This window comes from Narcine bancroftii, chromosome 1, assembly GCF_036971445.1.
Source record: "Narcine bancroftii isolate sNarBan1 chromosome 1, sNarBan1.hap1, whole genome shotgun sequence".
Classification (NCBI taxonomy): Eukaryota; Metazoa; Chordata; class Chondrichthyes; order Torpediniformes; family Narcinidae; genus Narcine; species Narcine bancroftii.
In genome coordinates, this window is record NC_091469.1 from 346,950,703 (window position 1) to 346,965,065 (window position 14,363).

General features: G+C 43.3%; 1 long non-coding RNA gene across 2 annotated transcripts in view; it reads right to left on the bottom strand.

Moving 5' to 3' along the window:
• Positions 1 to 424: 424 nt before the first annotated feature.
• Positions 425 to 14,363, bottom strand: part of LOC138749309 (uncharacterized) — a 120,786-nt gene continuing 106,847 nt past the window's right edge. Inside the window, exons 3-4 of one of the 2 annotated variants that reach the window (XR_011348560.1) lie at positions 2,840 to 2,883; positions 425 to 466 (exon numbers count right to left, since the gene is read on the bottom strand). This is a non-coding gene — a long non-coding RNA (uncharacterized lncRNA). Of the gene's footprint in view, positions 467 to 2,839; positions 2,884 to 4,342; positions 4,737 to 14,363 lie in introns of those variants that run through there. The other variant, XR_011348559.1, reaches the window with a different exon arrangement.

Consider the following 14,363-nt stretch of genomic DNA (forward strand, 5'->3'; position numbering starts at 1 on the left):
TATATGCTGTGTAAAAGTACATCAGCCTGACAGACGTTTATTGATGTATAGAGATTGAAAATTAGATTAAAAAGGATGTTGGAGTGCAAGCAGTGACAGATGCACGATTAAATATTTCATCATTCTCAACAAATGTACATTTTAATGAGAAATGAAGACTCTCAGGGAAAAGTAATGTATGTGTCATTCTTCAAAGGAATTTTGAGTGGTATGAAGTAAAGCCTCAAATATTGAATAAGAGGATGGATTGGGGAGAATTTAAGAAACAAGAAAAGATGACAGCTAAAAAAAAATGCTGGGGAAACTCTACAGTTTGAGAGGGTGAAGGAATCGTCAATGTTATGGATTGAGACGGCATCAGCACTGACCTGATGCAGGTTGTTGCATCTGAAACTTCCTCACAGATGAGTTCCACCAGCACTCTGTATTTTTCTTCAGGTTCCATCAAGTCTCGTCTCTCATGCCACTTAATAATAAAATAAATACTTAATAAGGAAGAAACATAGAATATGAGAGGACATTAGTATAGGGCAGAGTGGACCTCCCTGGTCCTGACCTGCATCAGTCTTCCTGTGACACAACCAGAGACTTCACCCTTTGAACCTTCTGATGGCCATGCCTGTAAAATACTTATTAACAATCTTTTAACAGCACTGCTTGTCAAATACATGGTAAATTAAAATGATTGCAAAGAATTAAACAAAACAAAAAAAGTAAAAAATAATAAAGTATTATAATGCTAACAAATGATTAAAACGTAATTGAAGTGAAAAAATGTGAAGCATTCATCTGCATTAGTATTATTTAATCAGCATGCCAGCCTCCCTATTGTAAGAAGAGCTGCCTTATTAACATGATTTGATGACATTCACTGAGAACTGGTTGAAATGTGTAGATATGCAAGAGTGTTTAAAGAGATGGGTAAATGTCCATATGGTCCCTGATGCAGGCATTGCTAAATAAGATCAGATCCTGCCAATGAGTAAATGTTCCAAAGGCCTTTGACAAGGTGTCACAAATGAGGTTGATAAACAAGTTAGGAGCCCATGTTATTACACGCAAGACACCAGATTGGCTGACTGGTAGATGGCAAAGAGTGGGAACAAAGGGGGCCTTTTGCTGACTGGCTGCCAGTGACTAATGGTGTTCTGCAGGGGTAGATGTTAGGTCCACTACTTTTCACATTAGATATTAATGATTTCAATGACTAAACTGATGGCTTCATGACCAAGCTTGCAGATGATACATGATACCATTGAGGAAACAGGGAATCTGCTGAGGAACTGGGACAGGTTTGGAGCATGGGAAAGAACAATTTAGAAGAAGGATGAGGAAGTATTATATTTTATAAATGCGGAGAAAATTCAGAAGGCAGAGGTTCAAGGGACTTTGGAATCTGAGTGCAGGATTTTCCAGATATTAACTTACAGGTTGATTGGTTGTAAGGAAGGGAAATTCAATGGTAGGATTGATTTCAATAGGACTATAATAGAAAAGCAAGGATGTTATGCTGAGGCTTTACAGGACATAGATCAGACAACATTTGGAGAATTGTGAACAGTTTTTGGCCCCATTTCTATGGAAGGATGTGCTGGTGTTGTGAAGGATCCAGAGGAGGTTTCCGAGAATGACGCTGGGGATGAGAGGGTTAATGTATGAGAAGTGTTTGGTGGATTGAAGTAATGTTTGAGGGTAGGGAGGTAGTCTCATTGAAACCTACTGAACATTGAAAGACCTGGATGCAGTGGAGATGGGGAAGATTTTACCAGTGGTGGGAGAGTTAAGGATCAAAGGGCACTGATTCAGAATAAAAGATTATCTGTTCAGAACTGAGGTGAGGAGACATTTTCTCAGCCAGAGCATGGTGAATCTGTGCAATTCATTGTCATGGATGGCTATGAAGGCCAATCATTTGTCATATTTAAAACAGGTTGATCAGTTCTTGATTTGTAAAGGTGTAAAAGAATATGGGAAGAAGGTAGGGAAATGGGGTTGAGAAGAAAAACACATCAGGCATGATTCAAATGGTGGAGAAAATGCAATGGGCTGAATGGCTTCATTCTGCTCCCATGTCTTATGCTTATGAAATATACAGCATATTGGACTAGATATTGTGGTACAATATCAGTACAATTGTCAGATATTAGCAACATTTCTCCATGTAAATAACAGCAATTACCACGCTTTCCCAGAAGTTGTGTAGATCAGTTTGATGCAGGATCTCTCATAAGTTCTGAATGGGGATAAAATTCTACATTTTATCATGCAGAATAGGGAGCAGACTTAAAAACCTGGTGCCAAGTATTGCTTGCTCATCATTTCAAAAAGACTTGAGGTATTAGTTGGATTTCATTGAGCTGTATTTGTGTTACAGAATCATACATTTTAAGCTTTTTTTTAAGAGTTTTGAAAGTTATTGAATTTTGAGAATTTCAGAAATTTTGCTTTGATCTAATCAAATGGAATGCCTTAGCTTGCTCTCGATTTTGTTTTTGCATTATTTGGACAAGCCTGGAGTTAATTTTCATTCCATTGGCTTGCCTCGCAATGCAGAAAGCATTGGAAATCTGCTGCCAGTGCGAGCTGTTTTCTGCTGACCTTAAATACTGCCCCATTATTTTCTACCTTTTAAAATTAAACAAGGTAGATTGTAATTGCCTTAGAAGAAATGGCTATTATTCCCAATCAAAGTCATTTGATTGCAGATGAACTCTCATAGGCAATGTGGGAAAATTATCAGGCAATAGCTAGCATTAAATTGTATCAATGCAAAATCTTTTTATTTCTCACATTGCAGGAATTGTTCATCATCTACACGAGAAGCATGAATAGTACTTACCTATGCTATCACTCACTTTAAGGAATCTGTTTCTGTGCTTTTTGCTGTCAAACAGATGAAAAGAGAAAGTTTCCTCTCTCCATCACATTGTGAATAAAAATAACTGATTCAAAAATCAATCAGAATCAGAATCAAAATTTATTGTCATGAACAGTTCACGAGATGCTTTGTGGTAGCCATCATAGTGCAAACATACATATTATAAGCCATCTTATGAAAAATAGTAAAATAAATAGTGCACAAAAAGTAAGGCAGTGTCTTTAGTTCATTGATTATTCAGGAATCTGATGATAGCAGGGAAAAAGCCATCCTTGTGCCATTGAGTGCTCATCTTTAAGCTCCTGTACCTTTTTTCTCCAATGGTAGTAGAGTGAAGAGGGCATGGCCTTGGTGGTGGGGGTCTTTGAGGATAGAGAGTTTTTTTTTAAAGACACCAACTCATGTAGATACCCTTGATGGAGTGAAGTCTGGTGCTTGTGATGTCACAGACTGGGTGAAAAACCCTCTGGAGTCTTTTTTTTCTCCTGAGATTTGGCACCTCCATACCAGACTGTGATGGAACCAGCCAGAATCCTCTCCTCTGTAGAAGTTTTTGAGAGTCTACGGTGACATACCAAATCTCCTCAGGCACCTCACAAAGTATAGCCACTGCTGAGCCTTCTTTGTGATTGCATCAACGTGGAGGCTCCAGGACAGATACTTAGAGATCTTGTCCTGAAATGGTTGCAGAGGTACATACATTTTAATTCTTCTCAAATCTCTTTTTTTTTAAATGCAGAGTCCTTGACAGATATTAGTTTTTTTTTGCTTTCAGAGCAAAATGAGTTCTGAACACCGGTGTTTTTAAAACACAGACTTGATTAAAACCAATGACAGAGTATTTCCATGGTGAAGATGTTGAAATCCGATGTCACTTCTGATACTCAACACAATCATTAAGTACGAGTAAACTAAATAGCATTGCTCATCGAGAAACTTTTAACACATCAAATCACAGAACCATAACTTTAACATTGTCCGCAAGTATTTTGGGTGAGATCCTACTATATATCTGTGGGGTAGCCATCAGAGCAGATGACATCTTAGTGTGATCTACCTCTCCTAGATTAGCAAAACTAGATAGAATTTTTGGCAGGTTTGATTTTAAAAGACAGAATGAGGTATTGGAACAATAATTTGCAACAGGAGTGATTCTAGACATTTGTTTGGAAAATGATATTCAATCAATAAATACATGTCCAATCTTATCTGGCATTTAGAGCCAAATAGGAAAGTACTAAGAAACATAGTGGAATTAAATTCTTCACCTTCACTGTATCACCAAAGAATGTAATAACAGAAAAGATGTATGATCATGGAGATTTCGGTCAATGGATCATTAAAGAGAGCCAACATCTTCAATCCCTTCCAGCAGTAAACCACTAAAACTAGGCACTCATACCTTACTTTAATAGATGCATTGGATTTGATATGATGTCATGCAATCTCTCCAACATTGCCAAATATTCAAATTAGCATTCACTGACGAGACTGCAATCAATAAAATGCCTACACTTTGCTAGATATTTTCTCAATTGAATGATCTATTGGGTCATTTCTTTCTTCTGTCATGGCTAAAGAATCCTCCACTGCATTTACTATTTTACTGGTTCACGGACATAGAGTTCAAACTTTGTCCTGTCAATAACATTCATTCAAGACATTTCCAAATTGCTCATATCCATAAAGGCTTCACCAGGCTCAGTTTATAAGCCACACACTCTTTCTCAAGTTCTCCTCAAATTATTTTCCACTCTTGCTTGTTAATCTCTCTCTTGAACAACTGCATCAGTTTTCTTTAGATCACCAGTCAGCTTCCAGTATTGATGTTGGTTGCTTTCTCTGCCATCATTTCCTCCTGTAAGTATGAGGTATTCATATAGCCAACCCTTAACCTCTCAAGTAAAAACACAATGCAGGAGAAACTCAGCAGGTAAGTGTACTTTAAATAGCAAAGGTAACGATACATAACCAATGTTTCAGGCTTGAAGCCTTCATCTAAAGGGCTCAAGCCCAAAACATTGATTATGCATCTTGAAAGGCTCCAGCCCAAAACTCAGTCCACATTTCAGAGTTCCTCTTTCAAATTTTCAGATTTAAGGTTTAAAAAATACTTGCAGGTAGACCATGTTTTGTTATTTCAAGAACAGTGAAACCTCATTAGAACAAAATTCATTAATTTGCTGAATCGTTTATAGCGTGGGTATCTAAGTACCCCAAACTGATGATAATCAGACGGCGACCAAATTCCCTGCACCTGACAGCCCCCTCCCCGCTGCCCGGCGCGGGACATCGGGGCTGGGGCGGCCAGCGCAGGACATCGGGGCTGGGGCGGCCGGAGCGGGACATCGGGGCTGGGGCAGCCGGAGCGGGACATCGGGGCTGGGGCGGCCGGAGCGGGACATCGGGGCTGGGGCAGCCGGCGCGGGACATCGGGGCTGGGGCGGCCGGCGCGGGACGATGGGGCAAGGGCAGCTAGCTCAGGACGATGGGGCAGGGGCAGCCAGCACGGGACTACAGGGCAGGGGCAGCTGCAATAGGACTACGGGGCAGGGATGGCCGGTGCGGGACTATGGGGCAGGGGCAGCTGGCATGGGACTACGGGGCAGGGGCAGCTGGCACGAGACTATGGGGTTAGGGCTGCCGGCGTGGGATGTCAGGGCTGGGGCTGCCGGTGTGGGATGTCAGGGCAGGGGCTGCCGGCGTGGGATGTCAGGGCAGGGGCTGCCAGCGTGGGATGTCAGGGCAGGGGCTGCCGGCGTGGGATGTCAGGGCAGGGGCTGCTGGCGCAGGACTACGGGTCAGGGGCAGCGTGCGTGGGACATTGGGGCTGAGGTGGATGGCACAGGACGATGGGGCAAGGGTGGCTGGCTCGGGACTGCGGGGCAGGGGGAGCCGGTGCGGGACTACAGGGCAGGGGCAGCTGGCACAGAACTATGGGGCAGGGGCTTCCGGCATGAGATGTCAGGGCAGGGGCGGCTGGCATGGGATGTCAGGGCAGGGGCTGCCGGCGTGGGATGTCAGGGCAGGGGCTGCCGGCGCAGGACTATGGGGCAGGGGCGGCGTGCGTGGATATTGGGGCTGGGGTGGATGGCACGAGACGATGGGGCTGAGGTGGATGGCACAGGACTATGGGGCAAGGGTGGCTGGCTCGGGACTACGGGGCAGGGGGAGCTGGTGCGGGACTACAGGGCAGGGGCAGCCGGCACAGGACTATGGGGCAGGGGCTGCCTGTGTGGGAGCCACCCTTGCCCCAACGTCCCATGCTGGCCACCCTGACCCTATCATTCCGCACTGGCCACCCCTGCCCTCAAGTCCCACGCCAGCCGCCACAGCCCCATAGTCCCGCACCTGCCACCCCAGCCCTGAAATCCTGTGCGGGCAGCTTCAGCCCAGACATCCTACGCCCGCAGCCCCGCACTCTGACATATATGCATCTGTTCTGCAACTCTGCTATAACGCAGTATGAAATCTTGGACCCCATCTATTGCGTCCCAACACAGTTCTACTGTATTTTTTTAATGCATGATGAAGTCCTCATTTAGATGTCTAGGATCATCAGGATGGTCATTTTCTCTTACAATTCTGAGTAATTCTTGACATCTAAATGAAGGAATCAAGCAAGGTTTCAGTCAGGAGTCATTGACTGACTTTGAAGAAATGCCTATATAAGTTTCTGTGTTGTGAATAAATGTGGAGGAAATATGGCTTCCTTGCCTGTCTGGAATGTGTGTATTATGGGTAGTCACATACAATCACTGTCTGAAGCTTATTGGGAAGTCACATCATCTGTCAATCAAGGTTGGTCTCCAGTCACCCATTAGTGCACACGTTGCAGTTGGCTCATTTAATGCATTTTGGGTCATTATTGGCTAGAAGCACAGATTAGCACTGTATATAATACCAACACACAGCACATTTTTTTCTCCCTGCCTCATGGCCAAAATCACAGACATTGCTCCATGTCAGGTCGCTACTGTGGGCATCACTGGAACTGTCACAGGTAAGGTGTGCACTACACTGAAGCTGAGCCATGGTATTGCGATAAATAGTTGCAGAGAGTCACACCCCTGTTGGTACGGGAAACCAAGTGTGTGTAGAAGTTGTTGTTTGCAGTGTGTGTAGTCAAGTGTGTGAGCGTGTCAAATATAGGCTCATTATTGTCAGAGTTAAAACTTGGGCCGAGGTTAATGTCTATATCGTTGCTTAAGTGAAATAGTAATTGAGTACCGTTTAACATTCTCCCTTGTTTGTCCCCTGTATATTAATTCAAGTTATGTGTGATTGTAACCCTTGTGTCCTGACACATCTCTCTGTGAACCCACCAAACTTCCCAAAGTGCCAATATCCAGAATCAATAGAGCCTAGGCTGGTGTGGAGGCAGCCAGGAATGATAATTAAAAAAAAAATCTAGTTTTCGCCAGAGAATCAGTGAGCTACTCTGGTGCAATATTGACATTTTGGGGACATCTAACGATAAACATTCTTTATAACCATTGAAATAATGTAGGTTTTTCACATAGCTGCTATAGCATCTCGAGAGTTTTATTATATGGAGATTAATCTCAGTTCATCTCTCATCAGATTATTGGTTCAGAAATATATATCTGTAGCATTCAACCAAACAAAACTATCTGATTGGAAATTAAAATTATCTTCACCACTAGACTGATAGGGACCAGACACACGATTGATACAATGATGTGATGGAATCAACATCATCAAAAATGTCAACATATGCAATATTTTAATATTGTTTACTCCCAAGGAGATTCAGCCAAAGGTTAATGAATGGAATTTGATTACAAGCGGGTACTCATTTTGATCATAGAGTTGGCGAAGCAGCATATAGGAAACAGATTAGCAGAAGATGTTTGGGTGAAGAATTTCAGAGCTTTGGAACTTTGGCAGTTGACAACATGACCCAGGAATTGTGAAGCAATTAGTACCCAGACAGACTTTTTGTAGTGGTGATACTTTCGGAATATTGTAGAGCTGCAGGAATTTATACAATAATCAAACAAAATCAATTAAGAGATTTTTTTAAATATATTTTAGAAGCTGAGGCTTTTTCTTAACTGAGTATTAATTCCTATGGATTTCATTCGATCCTGTTCTTCATCAGATCAGCTGCCCATCTGCTATCTTAATGGCCTTTCAGCATAAGAAAGGGTATGAAACCATGTAGTTGATAACACATCTGCTCAGAGGTCACCTATAATAATCAGTTTTCATCAATCTTGCTAATTAGTACATAAACCTTCAGAATCCTAGCAAAATCAAAACATTCTTATTTAAATTTTTAGGATCAGGATTGGTCACATAATAACAATGCAAAAAAAAATGACCTCTGGAAGATTAAAGAAAGCTCAGATAGAGGCCAAAATAAAGCAAATAAAAATGTATGCCTAGAATTAAGCCTTCTCAATTTTATACATTTCCACAGTGATTACACTACAAACATAATCCATTGGCTGTACAGTACTTTGAAAATAAACTATACAAATATAAGTCTTTCTCTTAATCATTGATACAATTGTTTGTCTACATAAATGCAATGATGTAAATTCAATTAGTAAGGGATTGCTTAAGGTGGTATGTGGGTAGAAGGAAAAAGTTTGAAAACCACTGTTTTAATCGTACCTAATTGACTCGTTATGTGCACCGTTTCAAAACTCCAAAGGAAATGGGCCAATGACAATTTTTCTTTTTTCCTCAACGCCTTTTGTGCTCGATCTAATTCCAGACCATCTGGAAAATAAATCACTATCAAACATATCGGGAATCTACTTCTTAAAAATTTTACCGGATCCGAGCATTCAATGTCTTCTGGAAGACCTACTATTTTTACATTTTTCCTTCGACCTTGATTTTCTAAAGAATCAATCTTCTTTAACAATTCCTTCTTCTGAATCCCCCAATCCACAAAAGAATCTTCCACTTTTTCTCTGTTTCGTTCCACTTGATCTTTACATTCATAAAAGGCTTCTTCAATTTTTTTTGAAATGATCCTGTACAGTATCCACTGCCTTTATGCATCTATTAACATCACTTTTAACCACATTCATATCTTTCTTCACAGAAGTAATTTCTTCACAGATATTATTCATTTTAATTTTAATTTTCATAAATCCCTGATTTAAATGTGTAGACATCTGTACTGACATATTTTCCATCTGGTGTGCAATCCCTTCTAAAATCATAAATACAGAATCCAGTCCAGGTTCCATTATTCCATCTTGAGGACTACCTTCCTTAATCCCAGACTCCATAGACTCGCCCTGCCTTAATTCCAACACAACAGGGCTTTCCTCTTCTTCCGCCATGCTTGCCACTCGTCCAGTGTGGCAGCGGGTCTGCACTCCCATCAACAACATGCTGACCTCGTCTGCCCGCTGCTGTCCATGTTCCCCCACAGCCCACACTTTGTACAGAAGCTCCCGAACATGCTACGCACCGTGCATGCCTGGGAGCATCGCCAACCTTGCAGGCGTGTCTTCCAACACTGCACTGCACGCCTGTATACCAGCAGGCAGTACAGCAGGCTCATGTGACTGTCCCGGCTCGGCCGAACCGCCTGTGCATCCGACTTCGACTTCACGAGCACGTGAATCAGAGCAGGACGAACCCAAAACAGAACCGGGGCCTTCTTGTGATTGTGAGATTGGCACCGGGGTTATATTCAGCTGTCCTGGAATACATTGAGGCTTGGGAGCTCCTACAGATGACTCCATGTCTTCAGCTTGATAGGTAGGCCTCAATTCTTCAACACTTTTATAAGGTAATTTCTTTTGTAACTGTCTCTTGGATTTCTTCATATTTGTAGTCACTTTGAATCTCCACTGTTCAGAAGTCTATAAAAACTATTTTTAACCACTTTCACAACTTTTAAATCCAGGTATTAATAAGTCCAACTGGAGGAAGGTGGAACTACACATCTTCTTTCTACGCCATCTTGCCACACCCCCCCATGATCATTTTTCTCAAGCAAAATATTTCAGTAACTATTGGATCCAGAGCAGTGATTCTCAACCTTCCCTTCCCACTCACATATCTCGTTAAGCGATCCCTAACTAATCACAGAGCACTGATGGCGTAGGGATTACTTAAAGTGGTATGTGAGCGGAAAGAAAAAGGTTGAGAACTACTGCTCTATACTGTTCAAAGAAAATTAATCTCTCTGTGCATTCTTTATGTGTATTTGTTGTACACTAATGCATGCATATTTTATGAAAGTATAGCTAACATGGCGGAATTTCAAGCTTTCAAAGGGACAAATCAAATCATACACCCATAATAAATAGTTTGTTTCAATAGTAATCAGTGAGACCTGATGAAATAATATAGATTGAGGCTTCAATAATTCATAAACATAGCTATTGGGCTATATGGTCTCTTTTTGCACTGCAAATATGAAGTAATCAATTGATTCCTAAACAGAATGGTGTTCATTAGAGGATGGTGAATAATGACTGGTAATGTTAGATTTTTTATCAAAAAAGTTATCTCATTACTCAAAGTAGAGGTAGCATATCCCCTGCCAACCCATTTTCATTTTCTAGTGAAGTAGCTGCATTTTGGAATCTATTTAGAATTTAAAGGAAACTCGTTAATATTACTGCAGAAATTCCTGTACATCACATGATTGAAAAGCACAAGCTACTCTGCTGCCATTATTACTGCTTGAAGAAATGAAATGATAGTGTCTCAACTGAGGCAGAGTCTAATGTGTCCAAACATCAACAATCATGCATTAATTTATGATCCCAACCTTTACACCACCATGAAACATCGCCAATATACATAATCATCAGTCAAAAGTGAGGAAGCAGGCACATCTTGTTCATTGCCGCAACTTGTGCAGTAGTGCATAAAATGCATATTAGTCTCTCAGACACTGTAGGTTTTTTCACATCGCCGAATGTACGTGACCCTCCAGGGACCCAGGTGAAGTTTCTAGGAAGGTTGCACCTACTGGATTTTTCCCACCGCAACCTTACTTACCTGGAAAATCGGCAACCAGATATTTTCACGAGTGATGCATTACGCACTGACAGGAAGCGCCATCAGAAGTTGAATCGCTCAGTTGTAATGGAGAATGGGATGGACTTATGGATGTTGGCCCTGCATCTCTGTGCCTCAATTACGAGGCAGGCATGTAGCTTAAACATAGTTATCAATGGCATGTTGCAAACACTGGAGGAACAAGACTGCATATTCACGAACCACACAACAAGATGTTTGGAAGAGGAGGAAAAGGATAGGTAGGCTGAGATGTCTGGTCGCAGATGTAGACGGATGGCTATTGTGTGCTTTTTTTAAATGCCTATTTGTAACCAGAGTAATGTGGAAGATAGGCGCTATTTGCCTTGGCGAGTCTGTTGTCTATCTCATTGGAAGACTACACAAAAGAGTCTGGAAAAACAACCAACTGAAAAACCTCATAAAGATAAGCGTATACAGAGCCGTTGTCATACCCACACTCCTGTTCGGCTCCGAATCATGGGTCCTCTACCGGCACCACCTACGGCTCCTAGAACACTTCCACCAGCGTTGTCTCCGCTCCATCCTCAACATCCATTGGAGCGCTTACATCCCTAACGTCGAAGTACTCGAGATGGCAGAGGTCGACAGCATCGAGTCCACGCTGCTGAAGATCCAGCTGCGCTGGATGGGTCACGTCTCCAGAATGGAGGACCATCGCCTTCCCAAGATCGTGTTATATGGCGAGCTCTCCACTGGCCACCGTGACAGAGGTGCACCAAAGAAAAGGTACAAGGACTGCCTAAAGAAATCTCTTGGTGCCTGCCACATTGACCACTGCCAGTGGGCTGATAACGCCTCAAACCGTGCATCTTGGCGCCTCACAGTTTGGCGGGCAGCAACCTCCTTTGAAAAAGACCGCAGAGCCCACCTCACTGACAAAAGGCAAAGGAGGAAAAACCCAACACCCAACCCCAACCAACCAATTTTCCCCTGCAACCGCTGCAATCGTGTCTGCCTGTCCCGCATCGGACTTGTCAGCCACAAACGAGCCTGCAGCTGACGTGGACTTTTTACCCTCTCCATAAATCTTCGTCCGCGAAGCCAAGCCAAAGAATGTGGAAGATAAATAGAACACACGGGCCTTTCTACGGGGAAAAAAAAAGTCCAAATTTGAAAGCAGAGGGGTTGCAGATTGGCTGACTTGCCAAATCTGATAGGCCATTTGCAAGTAAGGCCATTCCATTCACCCTTTGCTGGACCTACGATTATGGTGATTGACTGCAAGAACATATTGCACAGGTTTTTAAGTTTATTAATTACCTGGACCTTTGTTTTGCATATCCTGCTTCCTGTAGCCTGATCACTATCAGTTCATACCTTTGACCTTTTTCACAGTCCGTGAAAAATGCTTGCCCACATCAGGATCACCCCTTATGGACAGTAACTCCTTGACTTTGGCATCAGCTGATTTGCCAGCCATGATGTGAAATGCTTGAATGCTGAGAGACTGATTTTCAATTGGTAAGCAATAAGTTTGTAGGCCATTTCAGGTGAACCCTCCGCCTTGAGGCCGGTGACAGGAGCAGATTGAAAACTATGAACTCACCTTTAAGGCAGCGTCCCATTCATATCCAGAGGTGCCTTGTAGCACCCTCCAGATCTGATAGAGGCAGGAAGACTGGTGCTGCAGCGCCACCCACCATAAATATGAGGCATAGTAATGGCTATCTTCCCTACCCATTATCTCGCACATGGGTGGAACCACTCTGTTTCCCAGAACAGTTCCAGCTGCATGGGCGATTATGGGTAAGGAAGAAAGCCATTGCTATGCCACATTTTGAGCCGCAGAGAGTAGCCCCGAAGACTGAAATGCCCAGTGAGGTGCCAGAGTGGCTAGCCGGGTTGTCACAGCCTGCACCAGCTGCCCCCTGGTGTCCTCTGCTGGCCGTCCCTGTCCCGACAGCCCCCGCAGTCCTCCCCTGCCTCGATGTCCACCTCTCCCCAACAGACCTCCTCTGCCTTGATGGCCGCCTCTCCCCCGCAGACCTCCCCTGCCCCAACAGCCCCCACAGACCACCCCTGCCCAACGGCGACCCTTGCCTCGACGACCCCTGCCAACCTCCCCTCCCAGTGGGGTGGGGGCCATCAAGTCATGGGGTGGGAGGGCTGTCAGGGAGTTGGTTCATGGGCTGATGGAGTCATTAGCCCACCCTTAAACAGCCACTTAGCACAGCTGTACATTCAGGTGAGTTGGCATAGCACAGTACTCCACTGATTATCCCTCCCTGAGGAGGATTGGCATCGGCACCTTGGAAGTACTCTCAGTGCATTCAGGTAGTTAAGTATTTAGCCATGAGGGGGTATAATCTTCACCTTTACACAAGGGTGTTTGGTCCACCTGAAAGGGCCTTGTGCAGATAAGTTTGCAATTCTTCAGGGACAATAATAGCAAGCTCATCTCAAAGATGAATAAATGTAGTTGTGCTAATGACCTGAAGCCCCCAAGTTCCATCTTGTTGGCATGCTTCAGTGATAAAATGTCAGGGTGACAATGACTTTCAGAAACAATTTTAGAAGTATGGCCTCAAGGCATTCTCCACTTCAGTAACTAACAGCCCTGCAGAGCCATTGTTTCCTGAGCATTACCAAGGCATCCTCCTTTGTTGGTACTGGTCTTACATTGTCTCTTTGTGGATACTATCTGCAGAATATCTAATCTAATGGGGAATCAATTAACATAAACTGCATACAGTTTAAGCATGTGTATTATGATGCCAGATACCATGGCAACATCTAGTGCATGACAAGTTGAGAAGCAACAGATTCAGGTAAAACACGAAGTTGGCAGCCACCGTGATTGAAGTCAAAACACAATGCTGGAGAAACTCAGCTGGTCAAACTATATACTTTAGGTAGCAAAGATACATACCCAATGTTTTGGACTTAAGCCCTTCATTAAGGTAGGAAAAATGTTGGCAGGCACCTGAACAAAATGGCAGGGGGCATGGGCCAGGGGGAGCACAGTCCCAAAGGCAGGAGGTAATAGATGGATAAGGGAGGGAGGGCACAGCAGCAAGCAGAGGGAGGAGGGATGGCTCTGTGAATGGGAGGGAAGGGGGTAGAGAACTAGAGGAAAGAAGACAAAGGGAAAGGGAAGGGAGGGAGAACAGAGAATAGGCCAGCAGACACCAGAGAGGTCGATGTTAATGCCATCTGGTTGGAGAGTCCCCAGATGAAAAATCAAGTGTTGTTGCTCCAATTTATGGGTGGTCTTGGAGGGATATTACACGAAGTCATGGACAGACATGTGAGCATATGAGTGGGCATTGAAATGGTTAGCTATTGGGAGATCCCCAACACTGATATTATCAAGTCTTCACTCATTCTCTTCAATGCAGACAAGATTTTTAAAATATGTCTGTAGAAATCTGGTCTCCAAAGATGGAGACCAAGAGATCAAGAAAAGGGAGAATGTTTTCAGAGATGGAACAGGTGAATT